At 40.9% G+C, this 18,152-nt stretch overlaps 1 protein-coding gene across 1 annotated transcript in view; it reads right to left on the bottom strand.

Moving 5' to 3' along the window:
- Nucleotides 1-18,152, bottom strand: part of FANCB (FA complementation group B) — a 66,502-nt gene that overhangs the window by 8,615 nt on the left and 39,735 nt on the right. Inside the window, exon 10 of the transcript XR_006267483.1 lies at nt 1,544-1,792. The gene's annotated coding sequence lies outside the window, so the exon portion shown is untranslated. The remainder of the gene's footprint in view (nt 1-1,543; nt 1,793-18,152) is intronic.

Here is an 18,152-nt window from a genome sequence, read left to right on the forward strand (position 1 = left end):
GATCAGTTGTGTCCAACTCTTTCGCAACCCCATGGCCTGTAGCCCACCAGGCTCCTCTGTCCATGAAATTTTCCAGGCAAGAATATTGGAGTGGGTTGCCATTTCCTTCTCCACAGGATCTTCCTGACCCAGGGATCAAACCCACATCTCCTGCATTGCAGGCAGATTCTTTACCATCTGAGCCACCTGGGGAACCCTGAGTTTCCATATAGAGTTCCTGTATACCAGTCCTCCAAACTCTTCTTATGTTAACATCTTATATAACTGTAACAAAATGCATTTTAGTAATAAAATACTATTTTATGTAAAAATTTAGACAGCTGAGATTATTGCCATCTACTTTCTCAGTTGTCTTTTCTAGATTTAACCTTCAAGGAGGTAAAATCTAGGTCTAATTGGATTTGCACCCTAACAAATGCTATTTATTACCACTTCCTTGCATTGAATAGTTCAGTTAATTTTGATATTAAATTCTATTAGGTTTTATTCATGTATGTGACCTCCAATGATCACATTTTTATTCTGTACCTTCTATTGATTAAATTCTTAAAAGTTCATGCCCTCAATGAGCTTCCTTTCTAGTTGGGAAACAAACAAACCAAAAAGAACAAATGAGATGGGAAATTATAATTCCCACATGATGGGTATTACAATACACTAAAATTAGTTTAGTGGTTGTGGGAATATATAAAACATGACTCTAACCTAGTCTTGAGGGATCAGCAAAGACTTTTCCCATCAACTGGCTTTAAATTGTGACACAAAGGAGAAGTAGGACGTATACCAGTAAGGAATGGAGGGAAGATTACGCCAGGCTAGGGAATAAGAAGGGGGAAGGCTGGGAGGGGAGCCTGGATAGGGAGAGAGGAAGAAAGAGATATTGATTGATTAGTATTTGCAAGAAAGGGAAAATAAATAAGAGGATAGAACTAGGAAAGAAGGAATGGGATGATTAGTGAGCAGTGGGGGAGGCAGAGGAAGATATCACATAATGCTGAAGAAGTATTATACACAGTGACCAGATCACGATGGTCTTGTAAAATCATGTCAAGGGGTTCACTAGGAGGTCAGTGGGAAGCATCTGACTTGTGTTGAACCAGGAGGTGACAAGATCTGATTTGCATTTGGAAAGAGTATTCTGGTTACTGTTTGGGATATAGATTGGACCAGAGCAGTACAAAACAGGCAATGTGAGGAAGCCACCACAACAATCCAGGTGAAAGACGTGGCCTGAACAAGGTGGTGGCGACGCAAATGAAGGGAATTGGGAAACATTTTGGCATTGAAAAGGGCAGAACTTTGTGATTGCTTGTGTAATAGATCGCCTGTTAAGGCAGATGTTGGATGGAGTGCCCAAGGTGGGTGATATACTCTTGAAACTCATTTTCACTGTTGTGTAAAAGCTACTGAACTCCTTTCGTGATGTAAATATAAGAAGAGAAGGCAGCACTATTCAGCTTGAGAAGACTTGTGGGAACTGCATACCAGCTTTAAGATTCAAAGGGAAGGAGATATAGGGGAATCATAGGAAGTCATTCCTCACCTTGGTCCTGGAATGTGGCAGGGTGAAGGCCTCCAAAGAGCTCATGCAAACAAGAGATGAGATGAAGAGCCTGTAGTTGGGCCAGCTGCCTGGACAGAGGTACCAATAGCCAGACTGTGCTAAAGCCAAGCTCTTTGTCTTGAATCTCCACGTCAGGAGCAAGCTGGCACAGCAGAGCAAGTGGAAGTCCAGAATACTGTCTACTCCCCTTCCTCACAGTGGTCTGCATGACTAGGGTCCCAGTCTGAGCTGTGAAGAGAGGAAATCTTTGAATTAAAGGAGAGATTGATGGTTTACATTTTAAAGGTAAATGCACTCATCTTGTTTGACAAAATAGATACTATAAAAGGATCATCGATGAAAAAATCTTATTCCGAACTCTGTTTCAATCACCTAATTCTTCATAAGGGGTAATTTTATTAGTTTCTGAATGAGTTTCTTCTGGCTACTGAATCAGACTACCACAAACCTGGCTGCTGGCATCCTTTGACCTTGGCTGCATCACTCTATTCTCTGCCCTCGTGGCCACACTGCCTTCTCTTCTCTTCATGTCTGCAACCACTGAAACAGACACAGGTTCCAGAGATTAGGAACTAGCTCTATCTGTTGTTGCTGCTGTTTGGTCGCTAACTCCTATCCGACTCTTTTCTGACCCTATGGACTGTAGCCCACCCCGCTCCTCTGTCCATGGGATTTCCCAGGCAAAAATACTGGACTGCATTGCCATTTCCTACTCCAAGAGATCTTCCTGACCCAGGGATGAAACCTGCAGCTCCTGCATTGACAGGAGGATTGTTTACCACTGAGCCACCAGGGAAATCCAGGAACGCAAGAGACTCAGGTTCAATCCCTGGGATGGGAAGATACCCTGGAGAAGGAAATGGCTATCCACCCCAGTATTCTTGCCTGGAGAAGCCCATGGACAGAGGAGCCTGGAGGGCTACGGTCCATGGTGTCACAAAGAGTCAGACACAACTGAGCGACTGAGCACACACACATAAGCAACTACAAGTCTCTTGGGTTTTTGGACCCAATTTCAAAGTGTGGGGGTGGTGGTTTCCACACACCTCCAAGAAACAATTCTCTGGACAACTACTGGGTGTCTTATACTGTGTCCTCCCACATCAGACACCAGTCACAAGCCCAAGTTATTAGACTTTTGTACAGAGAAGGAAATGGCAACCCACCCCAGTATTCTCTCCTGGAGAATCCCATGAACAGAGGAGCCCAGCAGGCTATAGTCCATGGGATTGCAAGAGTCAGACACGACTTAGTGACTAAACCAACAACACAATTATTATTCCTCTTACCAACCAGTTATATATCAGATGTTCCCATGACCCCCTCCTTGGGTTCCATGAGTTTGCTAGAGCAGCTCACGGAACTCAGGAAACCCATTTACTCCCTGGTGGTTTAGATGCTAACTCACGTCCAACTCTTGCAACCCCATGGACTATAGCCTGCCAGGCTCCTCTGTCCACGGGATTCTCCAGGCAGAATATTGGAGTGGGTTGCCATTTCCTTCTCCAATTTACTCCCTAGCTTACCAATTTATTATAAAAGGATACAACTCAGGAACAGCCAGGTGAAGGAAACACATATGGCAAGGTATAGGGAAGGGCACAGAGCTTCTTTGCCCTCTTCAGATGCCACCTGTCCCAAAATCCCACATGTTCACCAACCTGCAAGCTCCCCAAGCCCTGGAGTCTTCATTAGGTAGGCATGGTTGATAAAACCACTGGCTACTGACAAAGGAACTCAATCTCCAGCCCCTCCTCTACAGGGGAGGGGTTGTTGGAGGTAGGGCTGAACCTTCCAACCCTCCAATCACAAGGATGGCTCCACTGACAACCAGCCCCCATCCTTAAGTGCAGCCCAAAGGTCACCTCATTAACTTAGCAAAACACACCACTGGATCTCTCTTTACAGGGAATTCCAAAGAATAGCAAGGAGAGATAAAAATAGCAAGGAGAGATAAGGAAGCCTTCTTCAGTGATCAGTGCTAAGAAACAGAGGGAAACAAATGAATGGGAAAGACTAGAGATCTCTTCAAGAAAATTAGAGATATCAAGGGAACATTTCATGCAAAGATGGGCACAATAAAGGACAGAAATGGTATGGACCTAACAGAAGCAGAAGATATTAAGAAGAGGTGGCAAGAACACACACAGAAGAACTATACAAAAAAGATGTTCATGACTCAGATAACCATGATGGTGTGATCACCCACCTAGAGCCAGACATCCTGGAATGCAAAGTCAAGTGGGCCTTAGGAAGCATCACTATGAACAAAGCTAGTGGAGGTGATGGAATTCCAGCTGAGCTATTGCAAATCCTAAAAGATGATGGTGTGTAAGTGCTGCACTCAATACGCCAGCAAATTTGGAAAACTCAGCAGTGGTCACAGGACTGGAAAAGGTCAGTTTTCATTCCAATCCCAAAGAAAGGCAATGCCAAAGAATGTTCAAACTACCGCACAATTGCACTCATCTCACATGCTAGCAAAGTAATACTCAAAATGCTCCAACCCAGGCTTCAACAGTACAGGAACCATGAACTTCCAGATGTTCAAGCTGGATTTAGAGAAGGCGAGAGGAACCAGAGATCAAATTGCCAACATCCATTGGATATTTGAAAAAGCAAAAGAGTTCCAGAAAAAAAAATCTCTGTTTTATTGACGACGCCAAAGCCCTTGACCATGTGAATCACAACAAACTGTGGAACATTCTTAAAGGGATGGGAATACCAGACCACCTGACCTGCCTCTTGAGAAATCTGTATGCAGGTCAGGAAGCAACAGTTAGAACTGGACATAGAAAAACAGACTGGTTCCAAATTGGGAAAGGAGTACGTCAAGGCTGTATATTGTCACCCTGCTTATTTAACTTATATGCAGAGTACATCATATGAAATGCCGGGCTGGATGAATCACAAGCTGGAATCAAGATTGCCAGGAGAAATATCAATAACCTCAGATACACACATGATACCACCCTTATGGCAGAAAGCGAAGAACTAAAGAGCCTCTTGATGAAAGTGAAAAAGTTGGCTTAAAACTCAACATGCAGAAAACTAAGATCATGGCATCTGGTCCCATCAGTTCACTTCAGTTGCTCAGTTGTGTCTGACTCTTCACGACCCCATGGACTACAGCACGCCAGGCCTCCCTGTCCATCACCAATGCCCAGAGTTTACTCAAATTCATCTCCATTGAGTCGGTGATGTCATCCAACCATCTCATCCTCTGTCATCCCCTTCTCCTCCTGCCCTCAATCTTTCCCAGCATCAGGGTCTTTTCAAATGAGTCAGCTCTTTGCATCAGATAGCCAAAGTATTGGAGTTTCAGGACATCAGTCCTTCCAATGAACACCCAGGACTGACCTTCTCTAGGATGGACTGGTTGGATCTCCTTGCAGTCCAAGGGACTCTCAAGAGTCTTCTCCAACACCACAGTTCAAAAGCATCAATTCTTCAGTGCTCAGTTTTCTTTATAGTCCAACTCCACATACATACATGTCTACTGGAAAAACCATAGCCTTGACCAGACGGACCTTTGTTGGCAAAGTAATGTCTCTGCTATGTAATATGCTGTCTAAGTTGGTCATAACTTTCCTTCCAAGGGGTAAGTGTGTTTTAATTTCATGGCTGCAGTCACCATCTGCAGTGATTTTGGAGCCCCCCAAAAATAAAATCTGACACTTTTTCCACTGTCTCCCCATCTATTTCCCATGAAGTGATGGGACTGGATGCCATGATCTTAGCTTTCTGAATGTTGAGCTTTAAGCCAACTCTTTCACTCTCCTCTTTCACTTTCATCAAGAGGCTCTTTAGTTCTTCTTCACTTTCTGCCATAAGGGTGGTGTCATCTGCATATCTGAGGTTATTGATATTTCTCCCAGCAATCTTGATTCCAGCTTGTGCTTCATCCAGTCCAGCATTTCTCATGATGTACTCTACATATAAGTTAAATAAGCAGGGAAACAATATACAGCCTTGACGTACTCCTTTCCCAATTTGGAACCAGTCTGTTTTTCTATGTCCAGTTCTAACTGTTGCTTCCTGACCTGCATACAGATTTCTCAAGAGGCAGGTCAGGTGGTCTGGTATTCCCATCTCTTTATGAATTTGCCACAATTTATTGTGATCCACAGAGTCAAAGGCTTTGGTATAGTCAATAAAGCAGAAATAGATGGGTTTTTTTGAACTCTCTTGCTTCTTCTATGATCCAGCAGATGATGGCAATTTGATCTCTGGTTCCTCTGCCTTTTCTCATCACTTCATAGCAAATAGATGGGTAAACAGTGGAAACACTAAGAGACTTTATTTTGGGGGGCACCATAGTCACTGCAGATGGTGACTGCAGTCATGTAATTAAAAGACACTTGCTCCTTGGAAGAAAAGCTATGACCAACCTAGACAGCATATTACATAGCAGAGACATTACTTTGCCAACAAAGGTCCGTCTAGTCAAGGCTGTGGTTTTTCCAGTAGACATGTATGTATGTGGAGTTGGACTATAAAGAAAACTGAGCACTGAAGAATTGATGCTTTTGAACTGTGGTGTTGGAGAAGACTCTTGAGAGTCCCTTGGACTGCAAGGAGATCCAACCAGTCCATCCTAGAGAAGGTCAGTCCTGGGTGTTCATTGGAAGGACTGATGTCCTGAAACTCCAATACTTTGGCTATCTGATGCAAAGAGCTGACTCATTTGAAAAGACCCTGATGCTGGGAAAGATTGAGGGCAGGAGGAGAAGGGGATGACAGAGGATGAGATGGTTGGATGGCATCACTGACTTGATGGACATGAGTTTGAGGAAGCTCCAGGAGTTGGTGATGGACAGTGAACTGTGGCGTGCTGCAGTCCATGGGGTTGCAAAGAGTTGGATATAAGTGAACAACTGAACTGAACTTACAGGAAATTCCAAGGATTTTAGGAGCTCTGTGCCAAAAATGAGGCTTATGTTCATGCTAAATCACTTCATTCCCTTTCGACTCTTTGTGACTCAATGGACAATATCCTGCCAGGCTCCTGTGTCCATGACATTCTCCAGGCAATAATACTAGAATGGGTTGCCATTTCCTTTTCCAATGGATCTTCCCAACCCAGGGAGCAAACCCACATTTCATTATGTTTCCTGCATTGGCAGGTGGGTTCTTTACCATTAGCACCACCTGGGAAGCCTGCCAGAAATGAGGATGAAGACTAAATACAGTTGACACTTGAACAATGCAAGTGTTAGGGGCACTAACTCTTCAAAGTCAAAAATCAGAGTGTAACTTATAGTCATCCTTCCATATCCTTGTTTCTGAATTCTCGGATTCAACCAACCAAGGATCACGTAATACTGCAGTGTTTACTATTGAAAAAAATCCTAGTATAAGTGGACCCTTGAGGTCCAAACCTATGTTGTTCAAAGGTCAAGTGTACATATACACACACACAGATATATATATATATATATATATATATATATATACACATATACATTTCTTATTATATATCACAACATCACAAGTAAGGAGTTTTAACTCAAGGGTAACACTAACAACACTAAAATAATAGACACTTGAGAATTTATCATGTGGTACCAGGAGTTCTCCTAAACATTTTATATGTATCATGCCATTTTTTTTTCTTCTTTGCTGGTCTATATATAGTGTAGGATCTCAACTCCCCGACCAGAGATTGAACCCATGTCCCTTGCATTGGAATTGTGGAGTCCCAACCACTGTAGTGCTAGGGAAGTCTCCATCATTCCATTTATGATCCCCCATTTTACAGTCGAAACTGAGGAGTCCAGCTTCTGGCCAAAAACCTACACGTGATTTTCCAGACCCAAGCAGAGGCAGGCGTCCTGATGTGTATCTGACTTCCTAGTCCAGGCACCTTCATTCAAAGGCCTCCTTCTTATCTGGGGCCTTCCTCTGGTGCCTCCCCTGAGGCCTCTTTATCAGAGGAAGAAGACAAGATCCTTGAACACACTTTCCTCCACTCAGACTCAGTCCTTTTCTACTCCTAGCCTCTCCCCTATCCCTTCCCCTACTCCCAGGTCCATAGAGCAGCAGCAGCCCCTTGTGTGGCCTCCCTCAACAGGCAGATGATCCCTCTGCCTGTGCTGACCCACCTAGCGGGCCCTCCCTCGGTGGAAAATGGAACCATGGGTCACTGGTGCTCTCTCTGCTCTTGCTTATACTATCACAGTAGGTGAGTAAATGCTTGAATGCTACTTTTCTTTTGGCTGGCTGTCTTCATCAGCTACTCTGACACCTGGCAGCTCAGCTCTTCGTAGCTCAGCTGAGCTGCAGACAGAAACTTGGGCCCCTGGAGGCTAAATAACTAGCCTAACATGCCTGGCTATAAAGTGGTGGGTCCCAGATTTGAACTTGGACTGTTTTCTAAAATCAGAATAATATACAAGATTAGCTGAGAGTAAATAAAGCCATGATGAGCCATGCAGGGTTCACAAAAATAGTAAACTTCACCACAAGGACAGAGAAGCCTGGTGGGCTGCAGTCATGGGGTCTCGAAGAGTCAAACATGATTTAGTAACTGAACAGCAACAACTGTAAGACTTGATACTCATTGCAAATAATTCACAGGGTTCTGGCAGTATTAATTTTCGATCTGAGCCCTCCTAAAGCCAGGTGTGCGGTTGAGAGAAATGACTCTCCCAGTTCTACAAACTCTAGAAAATTCCCATTAACTATATTTCTAAGTTTGTTTCCCTCTAATGACTCTGCAAAACACTGCTTGCTCTTTTCACCTGAAAAGAATGTTCTCACAAACCTGACCCATGGTAGTTTTTCACTGTGAAAATGGGGATCACAAAATATTCAGTGTTAACTTTATATGTGGGTATATTCTACAGTTTCTAGACAACATGTAAACTGAAACATGATTCTATTCTTACTGTCTGCAGATTAACATCACTATGCTAGCTTGCTTTGGCTTAATGTTGGCATGGTATATCTTTGTCCATACTTTTACTTTTCACCTTTCTGTATCTTACTATTTAAAGTGTATCTCTTATATGTAAGACAGACAAACCTAAACTAAGAAATATACAAATAATGATAACAACTTGTGTCTTTTATCTGGAATACCCAATCCATTTACATTAAATGCAATTTCTGATATTGTTGGATTTATGTCTACTATCTTACTATACTATCTACAATATTTTGGCCACCTGACATGAAGTGCTGACTCACTGAAAAAGACTCTGATGCTGGGAAAGATTAAGGGCAGGAGAAGGGGGAGACAGAGAATGAGACGGTTGGATGGCATCATTGACTCAATGTACATGAGTGTGAGCAAACTCCAGGAGATAGTGAAGGGAAGGAAGCATGGCATGCTACAGTCCATGGGGTTGCAAAGAGTTGGACATAAATGAGTGACTGAACAACAACAACAAAATCTTACAACCGTATTTGTTTTCTATCTGGCCCATCTGGTTTATGTTCCTTCTTCCCTTTTCACTTGTGTTCTTTTTAATTAATAACATTTTGACTACTATATCCCTAGTTGTTTTAGCAATAATTTTTTATCAAGGTAAATTTACATAAAATAAAATTCACAGATTTTAAAGGTATAGTTTGATGGTTTCTAACAAATGTATATTATACACTTATGTAACCATCACTCTAATCAAGATTTACAACTTTTCTATCGCTGCAAAAAGTTCATACCCCTTTCTAGTTAACATCTTCCCCAGTCATAGATTAATTTTGTCTGTTCTAGAACTTCACATAGATAAAATCATAAAGTATTTACTCATTTATGTTTTTGTTCAATACAATATTATGTTTATGAACTTAATCTATATCATTGTTCTTTTTAATTCCTGAATAGTATTTCATGGTAGGGATACAATACCACAATTTGTTTACCTGTTTTCCTTTTTTTTTCCTCCTTTGGATTTTTTATTTATTTATTTTCCCAATTATTTTTATTAGCTGCAGGCGAATTACTTTACAATATTGTAGTGGTTTTGCCATACATTGACATGAATCAGCCATGGATTTACATGTGTTCCCCATCCCAATCCCCCCTCCCACCTCCCTCCCCATCCCATCCCTCTGGGTCAGCCCAGTGCACCAGCCCTGAGCACTTGTCTCATGCATCCAACCTGGACTGGCGATCTGTTTCACACTTGATAATATACATGTTTCAATGCTATTCTCTCAGATCATCCCACCCTCGCCTTCTCCCACAGAGTCCCAAAGTCTGTTCTATACATCTGTGTCTCTTTTTCTGTCTTGCATATAGGGTTCCTGTTTTCCTATTGAAGGACATGTGGGTTCTTTCCTTCAGGGGTTATTATAATGAAGCCACAGAAACACTGGTGTACAAGACTTTAGAGGGATATATTATTTGAGTAAGTACCTAGAAGTAGAATTTCTGAGCCATCCAAACATCTATTCATCTTTAGTGTTTAACTTATAGATTATAAAATGCTTTTTTTTGGCTTACTACAGCCTAATACAAACTATTATTTTTTCATTTTCCTGATATGTTTAGAACCTAATACTCATTTTTAAAAAATTGGGAGTACAGTTGCTTTACATTGCTGTTTCAGTAGAACCTAACAGTCTTAAAATCCATTTCCCCTCCAGACTGCTTTGTAATTGTTGCAATGCATTTTATATTACTGTTTTAATCATTTATATACTTATTTTTCTCAAACAAAAATCATATTTTAAGATGTACAACATATTTTTGATACATTGTGAAGTGATTACCACAATCTAACATTTCCATCACCTCCCTGTAGCTAGTTTTTTCTTCTATGATCTACTCTTTTAGCAAATTTCAAACAGACATTAACTCCAGTCACCATGCTGTACACTAGGCTCCCAGGACTTATTCATCTTATAATAGAAAGTTTGTGCCCTTCGATCAATTACTTCTCCTTTTCCTCTACCCTTCAGGCTCTGATACACACCAATCTACTCTCTGGTACTATGAGATCAATACTTTTCTTTCTTTTTTTTTTTTCTTTAACAATTTTACATATAAATTAGATCATGTGATATTTCTCTTTCTCTGTAGGCTTATTTCATTCGGCATAATGTCCTCCAGGTTATCCATGTTGTCAAATGGCAGGATTTCCTTCTTTTTTAATGCTGAATAATATTGGATTGCATATATGTAACATTTTCTTTATTCATTCATCTATCAATGGACATATCTTGCCTGCTGTGAATAATGCTGAAATGAACATGAGATTGCAGATGTTTCTTCAAGAAACTGATTTTATGTCCTTTGGATATATACCCAGAAGTGAGAATTGATGGATAATATGACTTTTTTATTTTCAATTAAATTTCCATTTTGGATTTTTTGAGGAAAGTGACTGTATCAATTTACATTCTCACCAAGAATACACTGCTTTTCCAGATAATGTTTTTGATGTGACAATTTACATCTTTTATATTGCATACCCAATAACAAATTATTACAGCTATATTTTTAATACTTTCATTATTTAACCTTTACACCAAAGTTATAAGTGAGCCAGATACTATCATTACAATATTAGTGTACTCTTAATTTGACTATATATTTACCTTGACAGGTAAGTTTTATACTTTCATATGATTTCATGTTACTACTTAGCATTCTTTCTTTTCAACTTGAAGAACTTCCTTTAGCATTTCTTGTAAGTATATCCAGTTGTGATGAATTCCTTCAGCTTCTGTTTGCCTAAGAATGTAATTCTCTCTCCTTCATCTCCTTCATTGCTCTGTGTGTGTATTAGTCACTCAGTCGTGTCCGACTCTTTGTGACCCCCATGGACAGTAGCCCCGCAGGCTCCTTTGTCCATGGGATTCTCCAGGCAAGAATACTGGAGTGGGTTGCCATTTCCTTCTCCAGGGGATCTTCCTGACCCAGGGATTGAACCCGGGTCTCCTGCATTGCAGGCAGATTCTTTACCATCTGAGCTATAGGGAAGTCCCTCAACTTTGCTGGGCAAAGTATTTGTGGCTGGCAGATTACTCTTTTACCAATTTGAATATATCATCCTGCTCTTCCCTGGCCTGCAAGATTTCTTTTTTTTTTTGTTTGTTTGTTTTTTTTTTTTTTTTTTTTTTTTTTTTTTATTTTATTTTATTAAAAAAAAATTTTTTTTATTAGTTGGAGGCTAATTAATTCACAACATTTCAGTGGGTTTTGTCATACATTGATATGAATCAGCCATAGATTTACACGTATTCCCCATCCCGATCCCCCCTCCCACCTCCCTCTCCACCCGATTCCTCTGGGTCTTCCCAGTGCACCAGGCCCGAGCACTTGTCTCATGCATCCCCCCTGGGCTGGTGATCTGTTTCACCATAGATAGTATACATGCTGTTCTTTTGAAATATCCCACCCTCACCTTCTCCCACAGAGTTCAAAAGTCTGTTCTGTATTTCTGTGTCTCTTTTCCTGTTTTGCATATAGGGTTATCGTTATCACCTTTCTAAATTCCATATATATGTGTTAGTATGCTGTAATGTTCTTTATCTTTCTGGCTTACTTCACTCTGTATAAGGGGCTCCAGTTTCATCCATCTCATTAGGACTGGTTCAAATGAATTCTTTTTGACGGCTGAGTAATATTCCATGGTGTATATGTACCACAGCTTCCTTATCCATTCATCTGCTGATGGGCATCTAGGTTGCTTCCATGTCCTGGCTATTATAAACAGTGCTGCAATGAACATTGGGGTGCACATGTCTCTTTCAGATCTGGTTTCCTCAGTATGTATGTATGCCCAGGAGTGGGATTGCTGGGTCATATGGCAGTTCTATTTCCAGTTTTTTAAGGGATCTCCACACTGTTTTCCATAGTGCTGTACTAGTTTTGCAATTCCACAACAGTGTAAGAGGGTTCCCTTTTCTCCACACCCTCTCCAGCATTTATTGCTTGTAGACGTTTGGATAGCAGCAGCCATCCTGACTGGCGTGTAATGGACCTCAGTGGTTTGATTTGCATTTCTCTAATAATGAGTGATGTTGAGCATCTTTTCATGTGTTTGTTAGCCATCTGTATGTCTTCTTTGGAGAAATGTCTGTTTAGTTCTTTGGCCCATTTTTTTGATTGGGTCATTTATTTTTCTGGAATTGAGCTTCAGGAGTTGCTTGTATATTTTTGAGATTAATCCTTTGTCTGTTTCTTCATTTGCTATTATTTTCTCCCAATCTGAGGGCTGTCTTTTCACCTTACTTATAGTTTCCTTTGTAGTGCAAAAGCTTTTAAGTTTCATTAGATCCCATTTGTTTAGTTTGTTTAGTTGATCCTCTATGACCCACCTCCCAGAATATTGGAAATAAAAGCAAAACTAAACAAATGGGATCTAATGAAACTTAAAAGCTTTTGCACTACAAAGGAAACTATAAGTAAGGTGAAAAGGCCTGCAAGATTTCTGCTGAGAAACCTACTTATGTTGAAGGCTGGGCGTTGGGATGTGGTTTTTCTTGTATGTAATGAGCTTCTTTTCTCTTGCTGATCTTGCTTTCCCTGGAAAGATGCTCTCTTTGTCTTTGATTTTGACAGTTTTATTACAATGTTTCAATGAAGTCTTGGTTGGGTTGAACCTGATTGAGGACCTTTGACCTTTATGTACTTGGACATCCATATCTTTCCCCAGATTTGGGGCATTTGGGGCCATTATTTCTTTAAAGAAGCTTTCTGCTCCTTTCTCTTTTTTCCTTTTAGGATTTCTATAATATTATTTGGCTTAAGTTGTCCTGTAAGCTTTCTTCATTCCTTTTCATTCTTTTCTCTCCTCTGACTAGATAATTTCAAATGAAATGTCTTATAGTTCACTCCTCTTCATCAAGTCTGCTGTTGGAACTATCTATTGCATTTTTAAATTTCAGTCATTATATTCCTCAGCTCCAAAATGTGTTTGGTCTTTTTAATGTTTTTTTTTTTCTCTCTGTTGAACTTCATTTTGTTCTTGTATCTTTTTCTTGCTTTTGTTAAATTGTCCATCTATAGCTCTCTGAACTTTAGACCAATTATTTTGGACTACCTGTCATGCAGTTTGTGGATCTCCATTTCTCTGCAATCAGTTACTGGAAGTTTACTGTATTCCTTTGGTGGTGTCATGTTTCTCAACTCATTGTGATCTGTGTAAACTTGTTTGTCTGTATACTCAAAGTAGTCACCTCTTCCAGATATAACAGACTGATTTTGGTAAGGAAAAACCTTCACAGTGCATGCTGTGGCATTTGGTCTAGTGGTGTGAGGTGCCAAGTGTGGGGGCATGTGGTGTCTCTGGGTCTGGGGCGGTGCAAGGTTGCTCATCGACTCAGTCAGTCATTGATCACAACGTTGACAACTCCAGGATCCACTGTGGTGAGAGCTGCAGGGTATCTGGTGGCTACAATGGATGTTGGGGTCCTTAGTGATACCTCCAGGTCCAGAAGGGAGGGTCTGGGGCTGGTATTAGTTCTGGCCAGAGCTGGTGGTGTGCACATGTTCAACTATGGACACTGGCTGTAGGTGCCTTTGTGGGGGTGGAGGCCAGCTGAGGGGACACATACAGTGACAAGGGCCAATGTCAAGGGTTGGGGCCAACGGTGGACACAGAAGTACCTGCAGGCTTCCAGGCTATTTAATGTGCCCTCATGTGGCTGCAGGAGCTAGCTGCAAGTACACGCATGGCAGTAAGGTCCAGTCAAAGGAGGCAGGGCCAGCTCCAGGCATACAAGCAGCTGAGGTGCCTGGACTTTTGGCACACCCTCATGCATCTACTGGGGCTAGCTGCAGGTAGCCACAGGGTGGTACTGCATGGACCTAAGCTGGCATTATGCACCCACACAGTCACAAGTGTGTTAGTCGCTCAGTTGTGCCTGACTCTTTGCGACCCCATGGACTGCAGCCCACCAGGCTCCTCTGTCCATGCGATTTTCCAGGCAAGGATTACTGGAGTGGGTTTTGTGGCTAATTGTCAGTGCAGATCCTGGGTCCTGGACATCCTGCAGCAAGTTCTGGGCGAAGACAGAGGAAAACAGGAAGGGACTCAGGCAGCTGGCGTCTGTCTGCAAAGGCAAAATGAGGCCCTCAGGAACAGAAGCTGCAGGGGGCCACGGTGGTTGTGCTGGCCATTGGTTTCCTTAATGTCAAAAGTTTTGGGGACCTTCTGTGGAGTGGTCTGCTGGGGCCTGTGATGAGGTCCTCAGTGATGAAAGCTGCAGGGATCTGCAGCATCCTCAAGGCTTGTTGAGGTCCTCAGTGGCAAAGGCTACTGGGGTCTTTTGCAGAGCAGGTCACTGGGAACCACATTCACTCCCACTGCATGGCTGATACTAGTAGCCCCTGCCCATCTTCCATATTCCTAGCCATCTCCAGATGTCACAACTATGCCAGTCTCTGGGTAGCGTGAAATGAAGCAGGTCTTTTGTGCAGTATCCTGAAAGGCTGGGTAAGCTGGTCACTCATCACTTGTTCCTTTCTTTTCCCAGCAAAGGGAACTATTTTGGGCCAGGGAGCTCCCTCCGGGCACTGCAGTGTTCACTTGGGACTGGGATGATGCAGGCAAAATGGAGCTGTTCTTTCTACTCTTTTTTCATACAGTTATTTTCAGGTTAGTGGTCCACTGTGTTGCTGAAGCTTCCTAAGTGGACTCCTGAATATTCCCAGAGCTATTTTTGTTTGTGGATTGCTCATTGTTGTTCTCTGGAGGGAGACAGAGGCTTGGGTGTCCTGCTCTGCCATCTTGGTAATATCACTTTTCTGTCGTAATGTACTTTAATTCTACAAATAATTTGAAGACATAACAATAACTGTTTTGTACAATATTGATTCACGTATATTGACTATCTTTTAATATGCTCTTCATTCTCTCCTGCAATTTTCATGTTTTCATACAGCATCATTTTGCTCTTGCCTGGAGAAATGCCCTTAATATTTTAGAGCAGGTCTGCTGGCAATGAATTCCCTTAGTCTTTGATTGAAAATGTATGTATGTTATCTTCATTTTTGAAGCATATTTTTACTACATCCATAGTTTTCAGCTCAGTTATTTTCTATAAGCAGTTTAAAGGTGAAATTCCGTTGCTTTCTGGGTTTCAATGTTTCTGATAAGACACTGACTGTCGGTTATACTCTTGTTCTTTTGAAGGCAATGTATTCTTCTCTAACCCTTTTTCAGATTTTAGATTTGACTTTATCAGCTGTTTTTCCTTAATGCACATTAAGTGCAGTTTCCTACTTGTTTCCTGAGTCCCTGAGTTGATGTCTTGTATCAGTTTCAAACAAATTCTCAACTATGACCTCTTCGAATATTGCTTTTGCCTCATTCTCTTTTCCTATAGAATGTGAATTGCATGAATGTTAAACCATTTGAGTAGGTCTTACACGTCTTGTATACACTAATCTTTTTTCCATTCTTTCTTCCTCTGCTTCAGTTTGAGCATTTTCCATTGACCCATATCCCAGTTCACTAATCCTACATCCTGCCATGTCCCCTCTGATGCCAAACTCATACATGATGCTTTAAATTTTAGATACTGCCTTTTTCAGTTCTAAACTTTCGTTTTGATTATTTAGAATCCCAATCATTTTAAATTATCTGTTCTTTCATCTCTTTTGTCCGTATTCTCTATTTAGAATATATCCTATACCATATTTTAGAGTACTTATAAGCTAGCTTCAGTATCAGCAACATCCATGGATACACATCTATTTTTTTTTCCTCTTAATTGCCAGTCTTGCTTTTTGCTCATCTAGAAATTTAACTGTGTGCCAGATAGTGTGAATAGGAAAACCACAAAAGTTTCACAGAAAAGAGGGTTTCCCTTTTATTATGCAATTAAGGTGAGTAGCTAATAAACTCAATCCAATCAGAAATTCAGCTTGATCTGGAACATACTGCAAACTTTGTAAGACCCTGTCTCCTTCTGGTATATTTCTGTTCATAGGTTCTGTAAATACAGATCTCCTTGGCCCTAGAAGCTAACGGATAGTTCTGACTTTCAGATGTTTTCAGCCTCCATTAGCCTCCTACTTCATGCAGCTTTAAAATTTGGGAAATATCTTTAAGGGGAAACTCACCATGTGTTTGAAGCAATGCTCCTCTCTGGCAGCACTGTACAATTGAAAGATATTTCAGATATTTGTCTTTTAAAAGTTTTTGTGCTAGTTCCTCCATTTCTTGTACAGCCACCGATGATGAAAATATTCCAAGGTGAAAACTATGCGCCTTTAGAACCCCTTAATATTTCAATGTCATTACAGTACTATGCAACTGCTAAAAGGCTGCTGGCTTCTCTGTCTTCAAGCAGAAGCCCTTTGCCTGGAACAAGCGTGATCTACAGCCTGCCCCGAGATAAACAAAGGACCAGCAATTATCGAGTCATTTTGGAACAACTTGCCATTTTCTGTAATTTCAGTTCATCCACTTTGTTTCCACAGCTCTCTGAATCCTTTAAAATGTGACTTTGTAGTGCATCCAGTTTTGTCTGGTGGGAGAGTGGCAATGTATTTCATTTCACTGTTAAATGAAAATCAGGGTTTGCTTTTTTCGTCACTGAGTGTATTTGCTCTTTATTTTCATTTATGGACTTTGAATTTTAGGTGCAAAACTTCCTACCAGTCTGAAAGCTTCTTCCAGCACGCATCTCAAGGTTTAGGCTTGCTGAAACAACACATACATCTGCAAAGTTTACCAAGATCACAGAGCTGAAAGTTGTTAGTGAGAGTCCAGTTTTATGGATGCATTTTTCTTTTTGCTTTAAGTTGCACATGTTGTTAAAATGTTTATTTGCATCTCCTTCTCCATTAGTTTTTTCTTTACCATTATCCCTATTGACACGTTCCCTTTACCATTTGCAAGATATCTTCTCTGTATTGTAGATGTTAGTCCTTATTTTAAGCCATATCACAAATAACATATTTCCCATGTTGTCTTTTGACTTTATTTTTTAATAAAGATGTTTTGAGTTTTTCTTTTTATATGACTGAATGTTACGGCTTCTGGACGTTGTGAAATAAATTGATAATCTTTGGAAGTTATCCCTTATTTTCATCTAGTTTTTTGTTTCCTTTTTTTATACTTGAAACTTTGATCCTGGTAATGGGCACATTCTCACATGTCTTCTCCAGATGGCTACTTGGATTTCCTAAGATCACCTTTTGCTCACTGAAGTGGAATGCTGTCAATGTACATATTCTTATATGCATCTGGTTCTATTTCTGAACTTTCTGTTCTATTCTGGTGTGTCTATGTGTACACCAGAAACACATTTTTGCTCATTGATATTTTACTATATGGGCTTCCCTGGTGGTTCAGTGGTAAAGACCCTGCCTGCAATGTAGGAAACACAGGTTTGATCCATGGGTCATGAAGATTCCCCTGGAGAAGGAAATGACAATCCACTCCAGTATTCTTGCCTGGGAAATCCCACGGACAGAGGAGCCTGAAGGGCTACAGTTCACAGAGCTGCAAAAGAGTCAGATACAATTGAGTGACTAAACAACAGCAATTTTACTATACATCTTAATGACCAGTAGGGTGACTCTCCACTTGCTTTTTCTTTTTCAGAATCTTCAAGACTTTTCTGGCTTGCAGATTTTTCCACAAAAACTTTAGAATCAGGATGACTTGTTTCAAAGAAA

The sequence above is a fragment of the Cervus canadensis genome, chromosome X, assembly GCF_019320065.1.
Source record: "Cervus canadensis isolate Bull #8, Minnesota chromosome X, ASM1932006v1, whole genome shotgun sequence".
Lineage (NCBI taxonomy): Eukaryota > Metazoa > Chordata > Mammalia > Artiodactyla > Cervidae > Cervus > Cervus canadensis.